At 49.9% G+C, this 24,268-nt stretch overlaps 1 long non-coding RNA gene across 1 annotated transcript; it reads right to left on the reverse strand.

The window, feature by feature from the left end:
* Positions 1–9,288: 9,288 nt before the first annotated feature.
* Positions 9,289–21,974, reverse strand: LOC147575422 (uncharacterized). Its single transcript, XR_015242377.1, has 2 exons — positions 20,872–21,974; positions 9,289–9,539 (listed from the first exon to the last, which is right to left on the reverse strand). It is a non-coding gene; the product is annotated as an uncharacterized LOC147575422 (long non-coding RNA).
* Positions 21,975–24,268: the final 2,294 nt, after the last annotated feature.

The following is a 24,268-nucleotide window of genomic DNA, read 5'->3' on the forward strand; positions in this document are numbered from 1 at the left end:
GAGCAAGCAGTGCAGTCTCTAACTTGTTAGACAGGAGCTAGATTACAATCATAAATAAATGATTTGCTGTCTCCTTGCATTCAGACTTGTAGCTTTTAAAGTGTGCCTGTCATCGTGGAATCAGATTTAGTCAAATGCTGTGTTACTGCAAAATTATCCTATCCTTACCTTTTTATTCTCCTTATAATGGACAGTTAAATTGGATTTTCAAATTTGAAGTGCATATGTTTTTCAAATCCCCAGAGGCTGTCTATTTTTTCATTTCTAAAGCAACTCACTAATGTTTATCATTACCACACAGAAATATTACAATTCTTAAGGGGCGCCTTACAAAATCAGCGCAGGAGAAATGCGTTTTATCGTCTCAAAATGAAACCAATTTCTCAGCTGATTTGCAATTTATTTACATGTTAGCATTTGATTTCCGGCTGATTTATAACCCCACATGGCTCTGTCTCGGGGTTTATTTAGAAAGCAGACAACGGTGGTCGGGGAAGGCTGCAGAGAGCTGCGTGGCGTGGGATGCCTGCTTCCCCCCCGGCAGGAGTCAGCGATGCCGGTCCTGAGTCTCGTGGCTTAGTTCCACCATTAGCAAATTCAGTGCCCCAGTATGTGCAAATACACGGGGTTCTAGGCCCCGTCACTGCATGGAGATGAGAGGCTGAACGACAACCTTCCCAAAGGAATAGTTTTCTTCTTCTGCAGGGATCAGGGATTAGGTGAAGGAAAAAGAAGGAAAAGGTTGGGATATAGCGGGTTTGCATTTCTTAGTTCATTCACATAACTCTCATGGCTAGGGAGGTGCCTGGATTCAAAGAAGTATTGTAACTTACAACAGGAAGTTTACTGGAGTTTATGACTTCATCTGTCTGATTATCCGTCCATTGATCCATTTTTCCATTCAGCTATCCAGCTATCCCTCCATCTTTCCAACCATCCACACATCTACTTTTCCATACTTCCCACCTCCAACCCACCATCCATCCATCCATCCGTTCATACGTACATATACCCCTCCCGTCACTTATTTCCACTCAATCCATCCATCCACCATCCACCCATCCACCTGTCCCCCCACCCACCCATCCAGCTATCCATCTGTCCATCCATTTACCTGTCCATCCATCCATCCATCCATCCATCCATCCAACACACAGTTACAGCCTTCAAGCTGAGTGCGAGGGGTGTAGAGATGACTAAGAAACTTACAGGATCCTCACAGACCTCATGGTTAAGTAAGGGAGACAAACACATACTCCTCAGGATCATCATGAAGCTCAGATTACTTAACGGGCATAAAAGTGTGCCATAAACTCTATGTCGCCTTAAAAAGCATAACCCACATGTGGAATGCTGTGATGTGCTAGAGCATGGTCTCTGGTCAGCCTGCTTCCTTCTAGCTGGGAAACCACTGGCAAACAACCTAACCTCACCAATCCTTGGTTTCCTCATCTGTAAAATAGGAAGAGGGAGTAATAACAATGATGATCCCTACTTGGCAGGGGTGTTGGAATGATTTGATGAGACAAGCCAGATAAAGTGCTTAACGTAATGTTGCGGCCACCGTACTTCACAAATGGTCTTGTCTTTCTTCTTCTTCTGCTTATGATTATGACCTCATTATATTACATGGATTACACAGTATTGTATTTTATTATATTCAGGAGGAAAGAGTAATTATGTCTAACTGAGAGAAGATGAAGAAAGACGTTCCAGAAGAAATCACTTCTGAGTTGGGTCTATAGAAGAGGGAAGTTTTTCTCAGGTACCAGAGGGAGTGACATTTCCATCAGTGAGAATAGCACACTCAGAAGCCTTGTGATCTGAGGGTGCAGCTGGAGATTCAACAAAAGGGGAGAGATGCATGGCAGTAGCATGGGACCCTTGGGGCAGAAGGGAGGAGGTAAGTCTGTTGAAGAGACCTCAAAGCCCCTGCATATTAGGATACAGAACTCGGTGTTGTCCTGAGAAAGTCAGGCAGCCATTGCAAGGGCTCAGAGATTGGCATCTTAGGGAGCTCTGCCCTGCAGAGAATAAACTTGGAGGTAGGGATCCTGGGGTGGGGCCTGGAGAGATAGCCCCCTGGGAAACAAATGAGGCAGGACCCAATGGGCTGATGCAGGGCTGTTCAGAAGGGTGGGTTCGAGAGAGGTGGGTTTTTAAGTAGAATCATCTGGGATTTGGGCACCCATTGGAGAAAAGAGGAGGGATAATGGGGGTTTCACAGAGATCTCGAGGAACACCCTATCAGAGGCAAAATCCCTGGGACTGAGATGAATTTTCCTCCTCACTTTGCTTATATCTGCCCATGCCATGCAGAGCTACTCTGAATAAATTTGCATAGATTTGTGCTGCAGGCAGCCAGCACTCACTCCTGTAAAAGGAGCATCTCTCTCTCTCTTTCTCTCTCTCCCTCCCTTCTTCCCTCCCTTTCTCTCCGACTATGTGCACACATCCAACACAATTTCCCTTCTGGGCATAGAGTGAGGAGCCGGGAACTTCCAGGGACTTCCTGAGTGAACTTGGACACATCTCTTAACTCTCCCGGCCTTGGACGGGAAAATCTTGTGTCTCTGGGGTCTCTAATTCTAGGGTACCGGGAGGAGAGTGGGTTGACAGGGGACCTGGTTCCCAGTTTATAAGTTGTGAACCAATCAGGACAATGTGTGTTGCGAGTAATAGAAAACCTGATTCAAATGACCTTAGAAATGAAGAGTCCAGAGCTTATGTAATAGAAAAGTGAGAGGCTTCAGCTATTAAGTAAAGCTTGGTCCAGGAGCTCAGTGATGTCACTCATTAAGACCACTATTATTTTCTGTCTCTCATCTGTCTCTCATGGTGCCAGTTTCACGCCAACTCTGGTTTCTGCAGATCTCTTTGTAGAGCTCACAAGCAGATGCTTTTATGTTTCTCACCCAGCAAGAGGAAAGCCTGAGATCCACTGATTGGACGGCTCGGTTCCTACGCCCACTTCTGAGCAAATCTCTGTGGTCAGAGGGAAGGAGCATTCTGATAGGTCCTCCTGAGTCACATGCTCATGAGTCTCCTCATGGAAGCCTATGCCTCCCAGAGCAGAAACCAAGGATTTCTGGGAAAGGAGGATTCTGGGACAGAATCAGCTCGTGTCCCAGGACACGTGTCACTGGGGAAAACTTTCTACCTTCTTTATTTCCCAAGGAAGGAGGAGATAACTTCAAAAACAGACATAGTCTCTGGCTGATTATCCATAAACTGAATGGGAAGAGTCAAATAATAGGGCTCTCCTCGGGAACTTTACGTGTGCAACGGCTTGCCTCAAGGCCAACTGCCTGTAAGAAAGCTAAAGGACTCACTGTCCCTCCCAGGGATCTAGACTTTGTAGTGTCCACTTAGCGGTCTGGGTCGGACCCCTACTGACCCCCTATTGACCACTAGTATCAGCTATGAATGAGGGGCTCACAGATGGCCATGGGTGAGTGGGATTCAATGTTGGACATGTTAGCACGGGTCAGGTTGTGCTGCAGTAACAAATAATCCTCGGTCAGCGACCTGACAAAGTGAATGCTTGCTTCTTATTCTCGCGAAGTTTGTGGTGAGTTTGGATGAGTCTCCAGGGCAGCTGTCCTTGGCATGGCAGGTCAGCCACCCCGGAGGCTTTCATCTCATGGCATCTCCGTCACACACATGTTTCCACAGTGGGGACAGAAAGAATGGAGGGCCAGGCTCTGGCTCTTCATTTCCTCTTCCTGGAAGTGACGCACTCCATCTGCTTATGTGCAATTGCCCGACTGCAGTAACCTTCCCAGGGTTCCTGGAGGACAGGTGAATTAGAAATACTGGGGAGAAGTAAATGTATCTGTCCCTGAAAAGGGGGACGGTTGGGACCTCACTCAGACTCACCTTCAGTGTGCCTTCCATTCATCCCAAGGGCGAGAAGAAGAAACCGTCCGTTGTTATCTGCTCTCCACCAGGTGCTCTGGATTAAGGGATGAGCTGCCTTCTAGCAGTTCACATTCAATTTGGGGAGACAGGGCCAATCGTTGTGTTTTTCTTTAAGGAGAGACAGAGACAGAAAAGTAATTTTAGAACCTCCTTCCTGAGCTTATTGTGAGGATAAAAAAGGATATGAAGCATATGACATCCTTGGCACATCGCCCAGCAAAAGAGTTCTACAAATAAGAATTATTATTGCCATTTTACAGATGAGGCAATTGAGGCTCATGGTGGTTGAGGGACTCTCAAGGTCACTCAGCGATGGTCACCCAGCGATTGGTTCACTGTAGAGTCTTCTGTTAGTAATCTTGCCCTTGACCTAATTCACATTCTGCCCGAATGAGAGACCTCTGTCTCCCTCTTGCCCTGCTCATTCAAAACCCACTGAGGGTTTTCTGACCAGCTTTGGGCACCAAGGTCCTCTAATTAACACAGAGGAATGCTGACCCTGGTGGGCCCCAAAGTGAGATCCTCTGCCATTTGCTTGCATTTTTATCCATATTTATATCCTTCTGTAACTCCCAAGTCCCTCCTGCAGACAGCCAGGGTTTGATGGTGGCATCTGTCGTTTCAAGAAGGGAGATGTGTTCTCCCATTTCCTGACCGAGAATGTCTTGGGAGTCCATTCATGGAACTAAGATACCCACATTTTAAGATGGCACACTCTTCCTTGCTAAGATTCCATTATTTCTTGGCCCTGGGGCTTTGGCTTCAACTTCTGAGACTCTATCCCAGTGTCGTCCAAGAGAACTTTCTGCAACTATGGGAATATTCTCCACGAGTGTCGACCGGTATGATAGCATGGTAACCAGTCGCTCCATGTGGCTACTGAGCATTGAAATGTGGCTAGCTTTGTGGAGGAACTGAATTTCCATGGTATTTAACTACAATTAATTTGAATCCAAATAGTCACATGTAACTGGTGGCCGCTTCCTGGGAACCAGAAGTCTTACTCTTATTCCAAAACTCTTATTCTGATTTTCCTTAGTGGCTTGGTTCTTACTTGCCCTCAAGAAACACAACTGAAGAAGTTCTGGGCAACAGTTTGGGTCACTTAGTCTGGAATCTCGTAAAAGAAACATAAATATTACGTATATCAGTCAGGCTAGAAGATAGGACACTACAGTAACAAGAAACCACCCACTCCCCGTGGCTTGAAGCAGCAAAGGTGTGTTTCTTACTCATGCCACATATTCATCTCAACTTGGCGAGAAGATCTGCTCATCATTGTCATTTCAGTACCCAGGTTGATGGACAGTTGCCTGTCTGAATGCCAGAAGGGAAAGGGAGCTGTGTAGGGTCCTGTAGTAGTTAGCAGATTGACCCCAGACTTGACATCTTTCAGTTCTGTCCCCCATTCGTTGGCCAGAATTATTCATGTGTCTCTATCCCAACTCAGGGAGGCATAAAGTGCAACCCTACATGTTCAGGAAGGGAGGATAGCAAGCCAAAAATTTCTGGTCATCTGCACTAATCAGGACATAGTATGCAAGGTCAATTTTGAGACACAAGTAGAAGGAAAGGGCCAAGTCTGGAGAAGAAATAGCCAAGAATGCTTTCAAGAGCACTGCATTGGGAGTTCAGACCAGAGACCCAAGTCCTGGGCTTGTCCCTTATTAATTCTGCGATCACCAGTCTGCACCCTGCATTACCCTCAGTTTCTTAGGTCTGCACTTTGAATGTATATACAGCAGTGTAAGAGTTACTGGGATTTTTTTTATATTTACTATCCTTCCCTATGCCTGATAGAAACAAGACCCTGGATCCCTGTAGTCGGGACTACTATTGGCCATCCATGTCTATTCACCTCTTCTTTTTACCTAGAGAACACTTATTGTGCAAGAGGTGAGTAATAACTTACCCAACTCCCCCCCCCAAAAAAAAATACCCAACTCTACATTTTCCAAGCTTATCTGCATATGGGATGGCCATGTGACAACTTCTGTCCAATAACTTGTAAGTGGAAGTGATTGCTGGGTGTGTTTTCAGGAAAGCTCCTGTTGTAAAGTGGAGTCTGCATCCCTGGTCTCCCTTTCTTTTAGTCTGGGTGGAGGGTATGATGGCTGCAGCTCCAGCAGCCATTTTGAGAGCATGAGGATACACACTGTAAGGATGACACTACGCCAGCCAGAAAAGGCCTGGATCTCTGACAACATCATGGAGCTGCCACCTTTCTGACTTCTTTCACAGGTGGGATAAGTAATCCCCCATCGTGTTTAAGCCATGTCTAGTTGATAGGAGGAGATATTCACCACTACGCTAATGAGGAGGACATGGCTGTATTTGGATATTTGATTCCATGTGAGCAATCCCTGATTGATATAATATTGCAGGAATAGATTGCTTTCATGGTGACCAAGAAACAGCTGTCTTCAGGGGGTGATAAGGAGAACACAGGCCCGGGAACCACACAGATGCGAGTTTCCATTCTGCTGCTCACGAGCTGTGTGACCTCAGGCAGAAAATCAGCCTCTCTGAGCTCAGGTCTCCTCATTTGTGACCTGGGGATGATAATGAAACACACCCTCCCAACATACACGTGGGGTGTCACATCCCCATTTAATTCCTCAAGAAGCCCCAGGAGGGGGTGTTTTCTCATCCGCACCTTACAGATAAGGTAACTAAAACAGTGAAGCATGTATCGAATAATTACTAGGAACACATGTTGAATGTATGCCTCAGGACCCGAGCAGTCCCTAAATAGCAGCCATTTCCCACACCATCGACATGGGTTTTAGAACATCGGCCTATTACCTGGTCACCAGAGTCATTATTGACTTCGTGTGTTTAACTTAATTTTAGCTACCACCACTTTTTAACACTATATTCTCATTCTAAGCAATAAAATATGCCTGGAACCACAACAGACATGCGCGCGTGCACACACACACACACACACACACACACACGCGTCTCTATAAGAACATATGGCACTACCTACCAGAACTAAACACATATTTATGCTATATGTTTCTATGCTGTACTTTGGCCCAGTGATTCAAGTCCTGGGTACCCAAACTATAGGGAAAAAACATGCTTGGAACCACCAAAAGACACAAGATTATTTTATAGCAGCTCTTTATTTGGACAACTCAAATGCCCATCCGCAGTGCAATGGATACATAAATTGTGATATCGCCATGCAGCGGAATACTACTCAGCAACAAAAAAGGACAGATTACTGCCTCATAGCCCAACATAATGAAAACGTTATGTTAAGTGAAATGCTGACACCAAGGAATATGTCCTGGCTAAGTCTTAACTGACGAGGTTTGGAGATGGGAGAGAAGTGACAGAACTCAGGATAATGGTTATATCAGGTCAGGTATCGGGACAGGAACGGGCACAAGGGAGCCTCCTGGGGATCTAGAAATGGGCCATATCTTGACCTGGGTGGTGGACATGTGCTTGCAGAACTTAAGTGAGTTGTTTACTTCTTGTCGGTGCACTTTGCTATAATTCAGTTACGCCTCAATAAAAAAAAAAGTCTATTAAACTTTTAAATGTTTATTTATTTTGAGAGCGCGAGAGAGAAAGAATCCCAAGCAGGCTCTGCATTGCCAATGCAGAGCCCAACATGGGGTCTGAACTCATGAATCGTGAGATCATGACCTGAGCCAAAATCAAGACTTGGATACTTACCCAACTGAGGCACCCAGGTGCCCGTAAGATTTTTTTTTAAAGGATCAAGAAAGTCACAGGGCCGTGTGCAATCATCCTGCACTCTGGGAAGCAGAGTGTTCCACACAGGGCTGGGCACACAGGATGCTCTTGGTAAATGCCAATCGAATGGGACACGTTGTGGCCACCAGGACCCATACCCTGCAGGAGAACCGTCCAGTTCTGCACCCTGGCCCTGGTCCTCTCGAGCCCTGCCAGGTTCCATGGGGACGGCTGGGCTCCCCAGCAGCTGGATCCCTCTGTGCCAAGGCTCTGCAAGTTGATCTGCCTCTCTTTACCCCATTACCCCCTCCACAATAATCTCACAGCTCTCTCCTGATGAGGGCGTGTGTTCTGGCCACATGTTAAGCTTTAAGCAGACCCTGGTACTTGAGGGAAATTCTCTCCTTCACTGGCTGGAAAGGCACAGGGAAGAAAGGGAAGGTGGTGGGAGGCATGATCCCGATGTGTGTGTGCCCCGTTAGAGAGCGTCTGTATAGGAGGAGTGGCCTGGGGGGTGGAGAAAATTGTTGAGAAGGGACAGTGTCAGGAGCAAAGTCTTTATGATCATTCACCTTTGAGGTCTCAGTGTGTGTGTGTGTGTGTGTGTGTGTGCAGGACCAAGTGACAGAAATAGAAGAAGACGGTGATGGAGAGAAGCTGAGAGAGGAACAGGCAGAGAGTGAGAGAGATGGGGCAGAGATTTCCTCTAATGCACAATCTCTTTGCTACAAGCTTTTCCAGGATTCACCAAAACATTTGGGACCACTGTCCCCATTCCTCAAATCCACTGGCTACAAAACATTAAGACAATTGCAGAGTCCAAACCAGGAAATGTTTACCAGCTGTTGATGAGATATATGGCATTGTATCAACCAAATAACGTTCACTCAGCTCAACTCTTTTTTTTTAATTTTTTAATGTTTACTTATTTTTGAGAGAGAGAGAGACAGAGACAGAGAGAGACAGAGACAGAGACACAGAGAGAGAGAGAACCAGCGGGGGAGGGGCAGAGAGAGAGGGAGACACAGAATCTGAAGCAGGCTCCAGGCTCTGAGCTGTCAGCACTGAGCACGATGCGGGGCTTGAACTCACGAACTCCTGAACCATGAGATCATGACCTGAGTTGAAGTCGGATGCCCAACCGACTGAATCACCCAGGCACCCCACCACTCAGCTCAACTCTTAGAGGGTCATCTCTGGAGCCCATGGAGTCCAGCCTGTGGACAGTTTAACATCCAAGTGTTGCTAAGAGAGCAGAGCTTAAAAGTTCTCATCACGAGAAAGTAAATTCTGTAACCATATGGTGACCAAGCTTCACCAAACTTATCGGGGTGATCATTTCACAATATATACAAATATTGAAGCATTATGCTGAACACCTGAAACTAGTATAATGTTGTGTATCAATTATACTTTAAAAAAACAAAACAAAACAGAACTTCAGAGCCAGTGTTCTTGACCTCTATGCTTGAGGTTGCTGTTGCCTTGCTGTCCGCCGAGGGACACAGGGATGAGCAGGGAACAATGTCACCTGGGGTGGTGTGGCACAGCCCTGGGGGAGGTTGACATCTGGGGGAGATAAGCCCAGCTGTCCTTCCTCTCCCCGCCCCCCCCCTTTTTTCTCTGTGGCTGCTGCAACAAATGACCATCAACTTGGTGGCTTAGAAAAACCAAACTTTATTGTTTTCCAGTTCTGGAAGCCAGGAACCCGAAATTAACATCACTGCACCAAAATCGGTGTCAGCAGGTCCACGGTGTGTCCAGAGGCTCTACGGGAGGGTCTGGCTTCTTCCAGCTTCTGGTGGCTACTGATTCCCTTGGCTCGTGGCTGCATCACTCCAATTTCTGCCTTTGTTGTCACATCACATTGTCCTCTGTGTGTGCAGTCTCCCTCTGCCTCCCTCCTACAACAGATGTGATGGCACTTAAGATCCACCCAGATATTCCAGGATCACCTCCCCATTTCAACATCCCTAATTTAATCCTATCTACAAAGGCCTTTTTACTTACAAGGTAACATTTGTAGCTCCCTGGTATCTTTAGGGACTGTATTTCAGCCTACACATTACCCAAGGGCTTTTATCCGGGATCATCAGCATGAGCTATTGTATTCCAAACCTGCCTGCCTTCTCCCACTGACCACAGGGCCTTGACTCTCCCGTGTCAGATTCTCCCTGCTTTTCCCCTCAGCATCAGCTTTGCGAGGCTGGTGACAGAGACACAGAGGAGGCTGCCTGGGTGGTGTCCCCCACGTGTGCCCCCAGAGCTCCGGAACTGCCTGCACACAGCCAGGTCACCCCTGTCAAAGCTTGGGCTGAATGCCAGAACACCAGGCCCAGAGAGGAGCCTCGTTTGTCCAGAGACACAGCAAATCGTTCCTTCCTCCCTTCAACAAACCGTCACTGGATCCCTTCCAGGTGTCAACCTCTGTTCCGACTGCTGGAAACAGAGAGGTGACGAAATCTCCCAGCCTCTCCCCTGGACCTCCAATCTAATCAAGAAGAGAAAAGGCAAATTAAGCTGGCCATTCATTTCTAAACATGCACAGCAAATGTGAAGATATCATAGAGAAGGATGCGTGAGTGGGGAGGGAATAATTTCCCCTGCAAAGACTTGAGACGGTTAGCTTCTGAAGGCTCCGGGGGGCGTGGGGGGTGTTGCATGCAGCCCAGGTGGGTGGCAGCCAGGGGGAAAGGAACATTCCAGGCCAAAGGAATGACATGCAAAGTGGTCTAGAGTCTGAAAGGGTGAGGGAGGCTGAGGGAGCTCATATGGCACAGAGCTCTGTGTTTGGGCATCCTTTGCTGTCTGCAGTGGGTCGAGGGTTCTGGGATCGATTAGCGATGCCTGCCCCCGGCACTGCGTAAAGAAGCAGTGGTCTGCATGCCATGGACTCTCGCTAAATCCGGGCTGGTGGCTTCGTAAACGAGTCCTCTTCTCTGGACTCTGACGAGAAAATCTTCCAGCTCTGAGTGGCCCTCATTATGCGGTGAGGGAGCTGACAGATTTTTATGAAGAAGGGTGACTTGTTTACCAGTTGGGAGTCTTTCTGCCTCGTCTTATACAAAGCATCTTCACATTCCATCTTGTTGAGTTTCATAGCAGAACTTTACAAAGCAACCATCCTACCCGAAGGTGACCAGCTCGTTTTTAATGGAAAGCAGAGGCATGAATCAAGCAAGCAAATATTCTCAACCTTATTCCCCCCAACACTACCCTTTCTGTAATTTTTTTTCCAGAGGAAAGGTGAGAGGAAGTCTTTGGGAAAACTGGCCTCACCATCAGCACATCTCAGACCCTCACATGTCTGGCTCAACACCCCCAAGCAGCAAACCAGTACGTGCCACAGAAAAAAAAAAAAAAAATTCTAACAAGACATTAATAGATAAATAAAAATAGCTTCCACAAGAAATGACGAGGACTCACGCAACAAAATGATTTCTTTCTGTGTGCGTAAACTCATGAATAATCAAATCGCACAGTCCCCAAATGAGCCAAGTACAGCTCTTGTCAACCCTTATCCCAGTTTCCTCCTGGAAGGTCACCTCGAACCTTTGCAGGCCGGGGTGGCTCTGCCCCTCACGGCTCTTCCTCCCACCCCCTCCTAGCATCCCCACCTCCTCCTTATAGGGGAGAAATTAATTCCCAGTGCTATGGAAACGTGCAGAAAATCTGAATGGCAGGCTGGGGCAGTGCCCATGAATCATCAAGCAGAAAGGGGAGTTCGATAAAATATTGGGGGGGTCCCCAGGCCATGGCTTTTGTGAGCTGAACCAGAGCCCTTGCTTCAAGCCTTTTTATGTGTCACATTTTAACCTACCAGCTGCCTTGAGAAGCAAGATGATCTCCCCTGCCTTTTTTCTTCTTCCTTTAAAAAAATTATTTTTTTATTTTTTTATTTTCCCTCATGTGTTAAGGGAGGAAACAGTGACAGGGACAAGTGACAGCTCGCTAATTATTCCCTTACTGCCACTGCTGTTCTGGCTTTGGACGCATTGCTCATTTCTCCCCGTCTTCGCACTGAATAATGCATGGGTCCCTATCTGTATTCAAGCGGCACCTCCGGGGACCGCCAGCCTAACTAGCTGATAACTGATTCAGTTTGTAAGCAGGGCCTCTGGGAGTTGCAAGGAAAAGTAGCCAAGAACAAATTTAACACTTCTTTCTCATTTCTTCAGAACATCAAGGAGAGGCAGGTTGGGAAGCAGGTGGGGGTATGTGCTGGGCCCTTGGAGGGCACTTGACCTCAGGTTAGGAGAAGACAGAGTTTTGGCTGTGCTGTGGGGAGGGAGGAGAAGGAGGAGGAGGAGAAAGTTAGTTGAAGGCTTGCTATATGAACTAAACATCTTGCATGCATTGTCTCTTTCAAAGACAAGAACCCCTTGATGGCAATGCATTAGCAGATATATTGGTTAGCTTCTACCATGATAATGCTGCGTAACAAATGACCTCCACATTTCAGTAGCTGTCAATAACATATATTTATTTTTTCTTGCTCAGGGGTCTGCAGGCGGGTCAGCCTTGCACTGATCTCGGCTGTGCTCAGCGGAGCTTGGCTGCAGACTGCAGGTGTGGTTCAGATCTGCTCTATGTGTCTCATTCCGGGGCCCAGCCTGGAGGAGGAGGCTCCTTGATGGCAAAGGTGCTGTCACATCTCTAGCCACTGCCTGTATCACGTCTGCTAATAGCCCATTGGCCAAAGCAAACCACACAGGCAAGTCTGGTGTTGAGGGGTGATGGAGTAAGTGTCCACCACCCTGAGCCCATGGCTGGGGTGTAGAGGCCTAATACTGCCATAGACGGAATCTCCAGAACAATCCCTTTTCGAAATCAGAACCTTTCATCCCACTGCCCGAAGCAAATACAACATTTACAAAAAGACTTATACCTGTTAACCTCTAGATTGGGCTTCTCATTAAATAATACCAGGGTCTGCAAATCAAATGATAGTGATAATCTAAATGGCAATTTTTTACCCAATGTCTACAGTACCAAGTACTGTTTGAAGTGCTTTTATATATATCGACTCATTTTCTCCTCCTGTGAACACAAGAAAGTAGGTACTATTGTTACCCTGTTTCACAGATAAAAACAACAGGCACAGAGAGGTTAGGTTATTTGCCTGAGGTCGCACAGCTGATAAAGACCCGGGCCAGGGTTGGAGGCCAGGCTGACTGCAGACCCTCTAGTTAAAAATGGATTGTCATATAAAAGTTTGAATTTTGGACGTAGATGCTATGGTTGAAATGTCAGAGTGCAGTTGGCCTGGGGAAATATAACTGGGAAGGGTTAGGGTGGCATCTGGGCCAGGACCAATCAGTCTCTGGGGGTCTGGACCTGCTTGAGAAAACCACTCGCACCCAGCCCCACCCTGCAGGTAGAGAGTCTCCCTCTCTCTCTAGGTCAACCTCAGTCCTGCCAATGGATGATGTGTTCAAGAACCTGCTGGTGGAATTGCTAACTTTCTCCCACCAGGCTGGGTGGGCCAGATTTCTCTGGGAACTATGGGTGCTGGAACAACACCTGGCTTTCCATCACCAAATGCTCCCCTTGCCCCACTTAGACCGGTGACCGCCATCCCCCTTCACCCTCCCCTTCTTCCCCGATTGGATCTGGTGGTGGCTCTTGTTTATGGGTCTTGCTTTACGAATGACAAGGGGACAGGGTAAAGGTGCACCCATTTTGAGGTCAAATGTCTATCATCTGGTCCACTTTTAGAATCAGAAATCTGATCCTTCACGAGATGAAAACGGGTGCCATCTTGATTCCACGCTCTAACAAAAGGGTCGTGCCCGCTCGCAGGGCTTTGGGTTCTTAGAGCCTCACACAGTGTGGGGTGCATCGTAAGAGCTCGGGGACCCATGGGTGAATGAATGAATGAATGAATGGCTGAATGAATGCTCATCCGCTCAGATAAATGCTTTTCAGAGAAGTGAAGCCATTTCAAAAAGACCATTCTCTTGTTCAATACCTACGGAGCACCTACCATGCATCGGGCACTGTTCAGAGAGGCTAGGTACCCAAAATCTTTGCTGTCGTGGACCAGCAGATACCCAACATAATGTCAGGTGGTGAAGAATAAGGCAGGAAGGGGGGAGGGAGCGTGGTGAGGGCTAGCGTAAGCATTCTCCCCTTCTTGGGCGTCTTCTCCATCTCCACTCCAGGCACTGTGCTAGACGCCTCATAAAGAGCTCCCCCACCGCCCCGATTGTATCGTCATCATACCCATTTTACAGACAAGGAACTGAGGCTCTGATAAGCGCCTTACTTTGGTAGTCACACTGCGAGGCTACGAGAGACCCAGTCTGCCTGCCTTGCCTGAACTGGGCAGGCAGGTGCGGTTCCCTGGCCCTCCCAAGGCTGGCGGGTCAAGGAAGCCAGGTGCTAGGGGTGGGAGGGCTCTTGGGACCCCTACAGCTGTCCCCTGCCTGGGTGTGCCATCTGCATCCAGTTGCCCAACGTTGTCTCCTGGGGCAACACTGGGCTCTCTGTCACAGGAGCCGCATGTCAAGGCAGAAGCGGGGGAGGCAGGCGGGCGTTAGCAGGTGGTTTAAAATAGCAGCACGTCCCCATGGCTGCAAGAGCTTGGTCCTCCAGCCTGGTGAGAACACTCGGGGAGGAGATTCCTCAGCCCGGCAGCTACCCCTTCACAGGTGGCCCCTTTGTAAGGAGCCAGAGAAATTGTGCTCAAGTGCACGGTCCCCCCGCCCCTTGCTCCCAGGGTCTGTGGGATGAAAGCCGCACTCCGCTCTCCAGAACCTTCACAAGCTGCCCCTCCCAGCTGTCCTCACACTCCTTTCTCTGGTCACCCTTGCCATACTGCATCCAAGACGTCCCTTGTGCCATTGCTTTGGCTGGTCAGGCTGCCTGGAAGGTCCTCTCTGCTATCTTCCCCACCTGGAAAACACATGGAACGCAGCAGGTGCTCAAAAAACGCCAGTGGGATCCACTTATACGCGTTAAAATCTTACCCTTCGCACTTGGCTCACTTGTCAGTACCTCTGAAGAGCCTTCTAGATTCTCCCAGGGGCAGAATTCCTCCTCCTTCCAAGACTCTATGGCCTACACTCAGATCAGGATTGGAGAAACCTCCAGTGCTCATGGCTGTCTCCAAGCCCACTGACTAGGTTGGCTGCTGCACCGATGGTAAGGGTCGCATTCTCTCAAGCAGGGGTGGCAGATAACGGGCACATCAGGGGCACACAGGCCAGAACTCTCCTAGCCATGCACCTGGCAGACATTGCTAATCAATCACAGCCCCTTTCTTCTCAAGCCCTGGAGCCCCAGGCAGCCATGAGCAATTGACTGGAGTTGGCATCAGGATGATGCCTTAATGGCTTCCCACTCCCAAGTGTCATTGCCTACTGTCTTTAGATAAGCGGCCTCTAGAAGCTTGCCTTCGTGGCCTCAGCCATCAGACTGGGAAGCTCTTGGGGGCACGACAGGGACATTCATTTCAGCAGCTCCTCCTCCCGGCACAGACCCTGGAGAACGCTAGGCACTGAAGAAATGTCCGTCAAGTGCGGGAGTCTGGGAAGTGGGGACAACCCATCACGGTATGCTGATACATACAGAAATGCCTCACTAAGTCCACTGCAAGTCTTTTGGGTCCTTCTTCCCACCCTCTCCCCCTTGGTCTCTGGGGAGCAGTCAGGAACCCGGGAAACCCAAACCGTGGGTTCGTTGAGATCAGTTCCAAATAAAACAATGGTTTCCCCAAGACTAGCTGCACAGAGACACAAGGTCAAAGATAAAAGATCCTTAGAACATGGAGGAGAGAGAGGGAGCACCCAAGAAAGCAATCTTGCCAGGTCCTGTCACCTCCCTGAACCTCAGTGTCCTCATCTGTAAAATGGGGATAATCGGACTGCTGTGAGATAATGAATGGAAGGTCCTCATTAGAGTATGATGATGCTATCACAGTGCTCACAGAGATCTTTTCATACAGGGAAAGCTGCCTTCAGAGAATCTTGAACTCTGGCCTCCCTCTGAATCCCATCCTCCTGGGACCTCTCGCCTCTGGGAGAGGTCCCAGAAAGGAGGCCCAGGAGGCAGGGACCCCCAGAAGAGGAGGGCTTCGAGTTCTCTGAAAGGGGGAAGAGAGGGAGTCCTTCCCCTGGGCGTGGAATGCCATTGCATCATCACTCTGTGGTCCCACTTTACAGACGGGGAAACTGAGACCTGAGAAACAATGAAACCAGCCTAGTGTCATGGAATAACAATTATCTGCATCTGAACCCATGGTATTTTGCAGAGCCATCCTGTTTATTGGAAAGGTACCCACACTTATAACTCATTCATTCATTCATTCATTCATTCATCTGTCTTCAATTATACTGAACATGTTTGGGAGGAGTTCACAGTCTAATTGGGAGAATGGGGTGTGATCTGACATGCTGTTGAATTACTTCAGTATCATCGGAAGAGTAAGCTAAGTTTGGGGATAACTTCACAAGAGGGCTATATTGGCTGGGTTTTGCAGTATAAGTAGGAGTTGATGAGGTAGCTAAAAGGAGGAAGGGCATATCAGGCAAGGCAGATGGTAGGAGCAAAGGCAGGGATCCATGAAAAAGCTTGGTGTGTTTGGAGACCATTTGGCAGACTTGTGCGCCCCACCTTAGGGACTATGGTGCTGTATAAGCAGTAGAAGAAGCCACAAGATATAGGAAGCTGGAGCCTGGAGGTCCCTCCACGGCATTTGGGCTTTTCCCTGTGGGCATGGGAGTCATTGGAGGTGTCCTGGTTCAATTGCTTACACCTCAGCTCCTACTTTCCCTCGCACTCAGCTGCCTGGTGCCAGCCCCGGGATGGGGCAAAGAGCAGCATGGACTTTCTGCACCGACCATGCTGCTTCCCTGGAGAGACCCATGCCTAACTTCTGCTCCAGGAATTTAAGCCCCAGAGACCCCCAAAGCACAGAATCCCACTGCTGAGACCTCTCCAGCTCACGGACCTGAAGATTTAGTGAAGTGCACCATTCACCTGTCCATTTGGTCATTTGGTTAACACAGCTGAAAAGCCCCTAGTGGATGATGTATTGGTTAGTTACGGCTGCGGAACAAACCACCCCCAAATCAGTTCGTCACGTCAACGATATCTTACTGAGCAGTTATTTGTCTGGGGCTCATCTTGTCGGAGTCCATGTGTGCAGCCGCTGGTCTGCACAGGGCTCTGCTCCAGACCGGGCTTGCTGGGGGTGGGGTCCTGTTCCGTGTGTCTCTCCTCCTCCTCCTGGCAGGCTAGCCAGTGAGCAGGGGGTTGAGGCAGGCAGAGGAGGTGCGGGAGGGACACAGGGGAGTGTCGAGGGAGCTCTGGGATATTTGGCTGTGAGAACTCACAGAATCTGTGAGTCCGAGTCTCTGTGATGGCCCTTACGTGCTCCCGAGGGGCCGGCCGGGCTTGTAGCGGTGGGGTCCCCGACCCAGGTTGTAATAAGGAGGGTCAGGAATGCCCAGACAAGGTCATGTCAGGAGTGGAGGAAGGTCCTCATGTTACTGGCTGCTCCCTGTTTTCCAGTCAGTGCTTGAGGCTGAGTCCACCTTTTCCAACGGTCAAGACCCCACCCCGGATGCACTCGGTTCAGCATCCCCCGCTTCAGAACCTCCCTCCAAGGGCCGCCCAACCAGCTGCGAGGGGGAGCAAGCTCCCCCTTTGCTCAGTGGCAACCCCCTTGGGGAGGAGGGAGCAGATAGCAGAACGGTGCTATTTACAAGCTTTCAAATGGCTTATTGAATCATAAGCTGAAATCACAGGCTGTAACCAAATCAGCGAGGACCAGATTCAATAAAGTAAACAGGGAGGGGGGATAAAAAAAATCCCACCTAGAAGCTTGTTAAAGCCCTTCCCTGCCTCTCCCGGCCTTGGTTTCTTAACGTCTCATTGTTTCTGGCGAATAAACCCAGCCTGGTCTGGTTTGATTCCAGTGGCTATTAATTCCATATGTGGTTTATGAATGGAGGAAAAGGCCGTCATTACGTGCTCTTGGAACTTGAAAAGAACCCAACGGGTGCCTCATCTGTGCCCTGCTGGAGCAGCCGAGGACTTTGCTACAGCGCGTGGGTCTCGAATCCTAACAAATGAGTACTTTTCGGATGGGGAGCCGGGCCGCCCACCATGTGCGGTGGTGACGGTGAAGTCTCCACGTACAGGGTCCCTGCTCCTAAGGAGGTCCCGGAGACACTCAATGACTCCGCGGGGGTCCTGTGTGTGCACGCGGGACTTCACCCTTTATAAAGCGCCTTTGCACATTTTACCCGAGTTATGCTACGAGCTCAGGACGCATAACGCCAGCACAGCGCCCGTCCCAAAAAAAGACGTCCTCGAATATCAGCTCTTGTTGGTGTTACGAGCGGTATTTCCTATTAACTGCAGGCCTACTGTGTGCCCGACGCTAAGCGTATGTTGCCTCCAATTCAGTCAAATTCTGCAAACCTGGCATTGGTGTGCCCGTGTTACAGACAAGGATCCCGAGATGCAGCCTGGCCCAAAGGCATCAGCGGGGAAGGACAAATGTTGGAGTCAACCTCAGAGCCGCCAGGCTCCAAAGCCCTGTCGTGTGCACAGACACTAACTCTGAGAGGGAGGCAGGGCACTGCTTACTTTTACTCTGCTTATCAGGCAAGTAACCCGGTGTCTCAGAGAGGTTAAGTGACCGCAGAGTGCAGCAAAGCCGATCTCAGGGAGACGTGACGATGCCCTTTTCTGAACTAGCCGCGCAGGCTTTTGTTACTTTAGAGGTCACATCGGCGCTGGCCAGCTGCCTCACTTCACAGATGGGTAAACTGAGGCTCAGAGATGTTAGTGCCTCGTCCAAGGTCGTTCAGCCAGGAAGTGGCCAGAGCTAGGATCTGAACCTACAGCTGCCTGTCCCCAGAGCTTGTATCCCCACCACAGCCATGCCCAGTTCTGGAAAAGCAATTGTGTGGCCCAGATGCCAAGCCCCTTGTCCCCTGGATGTGCCTGATACAATGCCCGCCCTGCTTTGACGGGGGGCCGACTACATCCTTCTCCAGCTTGAAACTGGATTCCCTGATCTAGAATCCCCTGATTGTAGCCTTGACCTTAAGATTTAGATCAGGGGGCACCTGGGTGGCTCAGTCGGTTAAACATTGGACTTCAGCTCAGGTCATGATCTCAGTGTTGGTGAGTCTGAGCTCCACATCGGGCTCTGCGCTGACAGCTCGGACCCTGGAGCCTGCTTCGGATTCCGTGTCTCCCTCTCTCTCTGCCCCTCTCCCACTTGCACTCTGTCTCTGTCTCTGTCTCTCTGTAATATAAATTAACATAAAAAAAAGATTTAGGGGCGCCTGGGTGGCTCAGTCGGTGAAGCGTCCAACTTCAGCTCAGGTCATGATCTCACGGCCCGTGGGTTCAAGCCCCATGTTGGGCTCTGTGCTGACAGCTCGGAGCCTGGACCCTGCTTCAGATTCTGTGTCTCCCTCTCTCTCTTTGCGCCTCCCCCGTTCAGGCTCTGTCTCTGTCTCAAAAATAAATAAACGTTAAAAAAATTAAAAAAAAAAAAAGATGTAGATCAGATTCAGAATAGCAGAATACTTAAGAACCCGGGACTTGGGTTCATTTCCCAGCTCTACCTACCTCTGTTTGTGAAACTCTGGTCAAGTTATATTCTTTTTAAGCCCCCAACTTTCCCATCTTTAGAGATGATGGTAGAGGCATGTTTCTTCCCGGATTATTGTGAAGTCAATACACACAGCTAACATTCAATGAGACGTTTCTAAACACTGTGCACGTGTTCGTCTCCCCAATCCTGTACTTACCCCCACATTACCGGTGAGGACACCGAGACAGTAAGGTGACTTATCCAGGGTTGCATGGAGTTGGAGTCTGTACCCAGACCCAGGGTGTTCCCGAGTGCCCTGGTCACCCAGAACCCTCAGCTGCCTCTCAGTTAAATGAGGTAGTGTCACAGCCCACAGGAAAAGCAAATGAGGGTCCCATCGTTTTTGTATCCCGGAGGATGTTAATGTTTTACTGTGCAGAAGGAGGCTTCCAGTTAACAACGAGCAAAGCCTCCAGCTGCAGGGCTGGTCCTGGCTTTGAGGGAGGTTTACCTGAGAACCACACTCCACCTCTGGAGCACACCTATCTGACCCGGGCCCCTGGCCAGCCCTGCTTCCTGCCTCTACCCTCCATTGAAACTGCTGCTTCTTCGACTTCTGAATGTGCCCTGTGCACTTTCCTGGCCCTGAGCCTCGCACCTGCCACACCTGATGCCTGACTTTGCTTCCCTGCCCTGGACCCCCAGCAAGCACAGACTGAGAGAGTCAGCTCAAAACACCACCTCCTTCTTGAAGCTCTGGAGACGCACCCCCAAGGCAGGATGAATCTCTCTGTGCTGCCCGCGGGGTGGAGTGGATCCCCCTTGGATCCTCACCCATCCTGGTTATGATGGCAAGTCTGTGTGTCTGTCTTCCCCACCAAGAAATCCTTGAGAGCCGGAACAGGGTTGCATTCATCTCCATATTCCATCTCTATGGAAATGGAATACAAAATGTTTATTGAATGAAAAAATGGGACAATGAATGGACGAATGAAAGAATGAACGAAAGCATGGATGAATGAATGAATGAATGAATGAACAAATGAACGAATGAATGAGGTTTTCCGCCTGGTTGGATTATAGCTGATGTCTAATCATCCATCATATGGGACGTGAATTCTGCTCCCAGCAACCTCACTGCATTAGAAGAGGCACATTACTTTTAAGTACCCCAGTTTCCCCATCTGCAAATGAACAGGGCACTGACTAGCCCGCCTCCAGAAGCAGTTTGTGATTGCAGATTCTTCCTCTCCCCTCCTCCCCATGCCTCCTCTCCCAAGGTCCCATCACGGTAGTCTGGCTTCCCTGCACCCCTTCTCTCCCTAGCCCCCTCTCCCCCATCACCAGCAAGGGTCCGGAGATTTCCTACGTAAATCCCACTTCTCCCCAATCCTCGCTGCTTCTCTGTGCCGGGCCCGCCTGTACTGTCGCCTCTTGCCTGGATGCCTATAGTAGCCCTCAACATATCTCTCTTCTGCCCTCCAGCTCCCTCCACGCACTGCACACTCAGCAAAGAGTGCAGTGTTTTCAAAACACACGCTCCCTGGGTCCTGCCTCAGCCCTGGTGCAGGGGGCGTGGCTAGAGTCCCTGGAGCGGGGGCGTGGCTAGCCGGCCCCGCCTCCCGCTTGGGTTCTGTGGCCACAGTGACCTTTTCTCTCTGACTGTGGCCGCTTACCTTGCTTGGTCCATCATACCAGCTTTTGCACGTGGTGCTCCCTCCGTCTGGAAAGTTCTCTGCCTCCTCCCCATGATCAGATTTCAGCCTGCTTATCAGGAGCCTTACTCGGAGGACGCACAGGGAAGCCTTGCACAAAGGCCTCCCCAGAGGAGATCCAGCATTCTTCTTACATCAGCTCTCGGGGCTCCCATTTCCTCCGCTTCTCAGCCTTTCTCCCGGTTCCCAGTTTGCTTTCACTTGGGAGAGTTTACACATTTGTCTCCACCCCTGGACTCAGATAAAAGATACCTAAAAGCAGATCATACTCTCCAGACACTATCTCCAGCACCCAGCCCCACGCCCGCAAGTACTCACAAACATCGGAAAATTGGATCGACGTGTTCTCCAGCTCAAGGGCCTTGTAGTCCCTGTCCAGACCTCAGTTTCACCAACTCTGAACTGGGCTCAGGATGTCCCATCTCTCTGTACATGCCGGCGCTCTGCAGGAAGTCTCCGGAAACACCTGGAGCACAGCGAGGCGCTCTGAGGTCTGGAAAGGACCTCAGAGCCTCATGGGGTCCTCATTGGGGGGGACCCAGGCGTCATGAGAGCCGGGCCACCTCTGGATTTCGCGGCCATCTGCTTGGCTCGCTGAGCACTGGGAACCAGAGCCAGGCCCCCGCGTCCCGTGAAGGGTTGGAGAACAACGTGCTCTGTGTTCAGATCCGCAGAGGGAACAGAGCGAGGTCACTGTACCCTGGTTGAGGCGGTCATGCTCTGTAAGCACTGAAGCCGGGAGGAGGTGCCGAGGGGCTTCTCCGGAATTTCCAGAAGAAACTGCGGGCGTTTGTGCTTCGCCCACAAGACAAGCACCACAAGCTTGAGCTTTTCCAGTGTGGTTTGGCAAACCGGATTTTTTATAGTCCCCAGTGAAAACTCTCTTTTCTAATCAGATTACATTTAAACAGACGGTATTCTTGTTTATCTGCAGTTGGTGTTTATTCCTTTAGAATTATCTTCCCAACGCCTGGCGTGTGCAGGCGTTGCCTCACATTGCCGTCATGCGGGCGGGCAAGGCCACCGTCTTTTCTGGGCCCAGAAGGGAGCCTGGAGATAACAAAACCCATGGTTTTGGGGGTGCAGACGAGCAAAGACCTCTGTGGGAGCAGCCTCGTCGGGGGAGGGGAGTGGGGAGCCACAAACCCTTCCCTCAATGCTTCCCTGAAGAAGCATTTTTTTCCATTGCACTACTTTAATGGTAAAATTTACTGTTTTAACCATTTTAAGATATTTTATTTATTATTTTTGAGAGAGAGAGAGCACAAGCGGGGCGGGTGCAGAGAGAAGGAGGGACAGAGGATCTGAAGCGGGCTCTGTGCTGACAGCAGCGAGCCCAATGCAGGGCTCGAACTCACCAACCACAAGATCGTGACCTGAGCCGAAGTTGGACGTTCGACTGAGCCACCCAGGCGCCACCCGCCGCACCCCCCACCCCGCTCCCCACTGTTTTAACCATTTCTGAGCATGCTGTTTAGTGACACCAAATACGTTCACACTGTTGTGCAGCCATCACCACCTTCCTTTTCCAGAACTTGCTCCTCTCACAAAAAAGAAACTCTGTCCCCAGTAAATTATCATTCCCTCATCCCCCTCTCCCCCCAGTCCCTGGCACCCACTATTCTACTTCCTGTGTCTATGAATTTGACTCTGCTAAGTACTCCGTATAAGTGGACTCACACAGTGTTTGTCCCTTTGTGTCTGGCTTAGTGCACTTAGCATGACTGTCTTCAAGGTGCATCTCGACTTCAAGGTTCATCTCGTCTTGAAGGTTCATCTTGTCTTCAAGGTTCATCTCGTCTTCAAAGTTCATCTTGTCTTCAAGGTGTCTTCAAGGTTCATCTCGTCTTCAAGGTTCATCTCGTCTTCAAGGTTCATCTCGTCTTCAAGGTGTCTTCAAGGTTCAAGGTTCATTGTAGCAGGTGTCTGAATTTCCTTCCTCATTAGTCTGAGTCATAATCCACTGTATGGACATACCGTGGTTTGTTTAACCACCGATGGACACTTGGATTGTTGGCTATTGGGGATAGTGTTGCTGTGAGCTCAAGAGGTGCTGTTTCAGTCCAAGTCCGATGCCTGAGAAGGAAATATCGGCATGCGTGGAGATTAATGAGCCCATGAGGCGCGGTGGAGAGGGCTTTCGCGGGGTGGGGGGGACTTCTGCTTGAACCCCAGTGCTGTCATTTCCTGGCTGTGTCAATTTCCTCACCCGGAAGAAGAGGGAAAGAACACCCGTCTCCTTGTGCTGGTGTGAGATTTAGAGCACCGAGGGTGGTGATTGGCACAGAGCAGGTGCTCAGTAATGTGGGAGGCCTTGCTCATTTCGTGCTCCCGCCCAGAACCGCCGTGCACAGTTATGTTGTTCGCCGCCTACGGGCACCTGGTCCAGGTACTTGCGTTGCCGGTCTAAATCCAAGGGACAGCTTCCAGCCACACAGAGGCTTCTACGTGCTCTTGAAGTCCCCAGTCTCGATCGGCATAGGCACACAGGCTCGTCCCTAGTCTGGCAAGGCACAGCGAGGCTAATTAACCAGCGTAAGGCCACACGGCAGCACTCAGAGCCTTCTCTGGTATGAGGACCTGGCGCTAGGCCAGAAGAACAGAACAAGGTGTGCAACCGGGAGCCTTACGCAGGCAAGCGGAGGAGGGCCCTGGGCTCCCCTCGGCGGCTCCCCACCTCCCCCTCTCGCATGAAGAAGCAGAAACCGAAATGAAAGCTAAAAACTCCATCTCGTTCATGGCCAGGCCCCACCTTGGGGAGGTGGCCTCAGAGTGGCCACCGAGACAGGGCTCTGCGTTGTGGACTGTGCCCCCCTCCCAGCCCCCTCCCCAACTTGTTCCTTCCATCCTGGGATCATTTTCCAGACAGCCCAGAGCCCAACCCGCCAGACTATTTAGTCTGGGTTTGGTGACCCCCGTCTGACTGCAGGCAGGCCGCGCTCAGGTTTCACGGCCTCCTCGGTATGATCACTGCAGGCCCCCTCCTGGCTGGCCTTGCCCTGGCTTCCTACACAAACACTTACCTTCAGGCAGAGGATTTCCTGGAACACGTGGTTAAAGCAGCCACCGACTTCCAGAGGGAGCTCTGAGGCCCTACAACACAGCCCTCTGTCCAGAGTCCTGCGGGCCCCCATTTGTCACTCTCAAACACTCGGACTTAGCTGGATGGCCATCGCCGTAACCTCTCCCCGACTCCCTTGACCCCTGACTACGGTATACGCAAGTTCATTAGCAGAAAAAAAAAGCGATACGAATTCAAAATGCTTTCCCATCGGTGAATGGGCACTAGATCAGCTATTTGTTCTTGTCCCATGTCTCAGATGGGGAAATTGAGGCCCTGGAGAACGAAGGAAAGGGA

The sequence above is a fragment of the Puma concolor genome, chromosome D3, assembly GCF_028749965.1.
Source record: "Puma concolor isolate L17-30 chromosome D3, mPumCon1.1.hap2, whole genome shotgun sequence".
NCBI classification, from domain to species: Eukaryota; Metazoa; Chordata; class Mammalia; order Carnivora; family Felidae; genus Puma; species Puma concolor.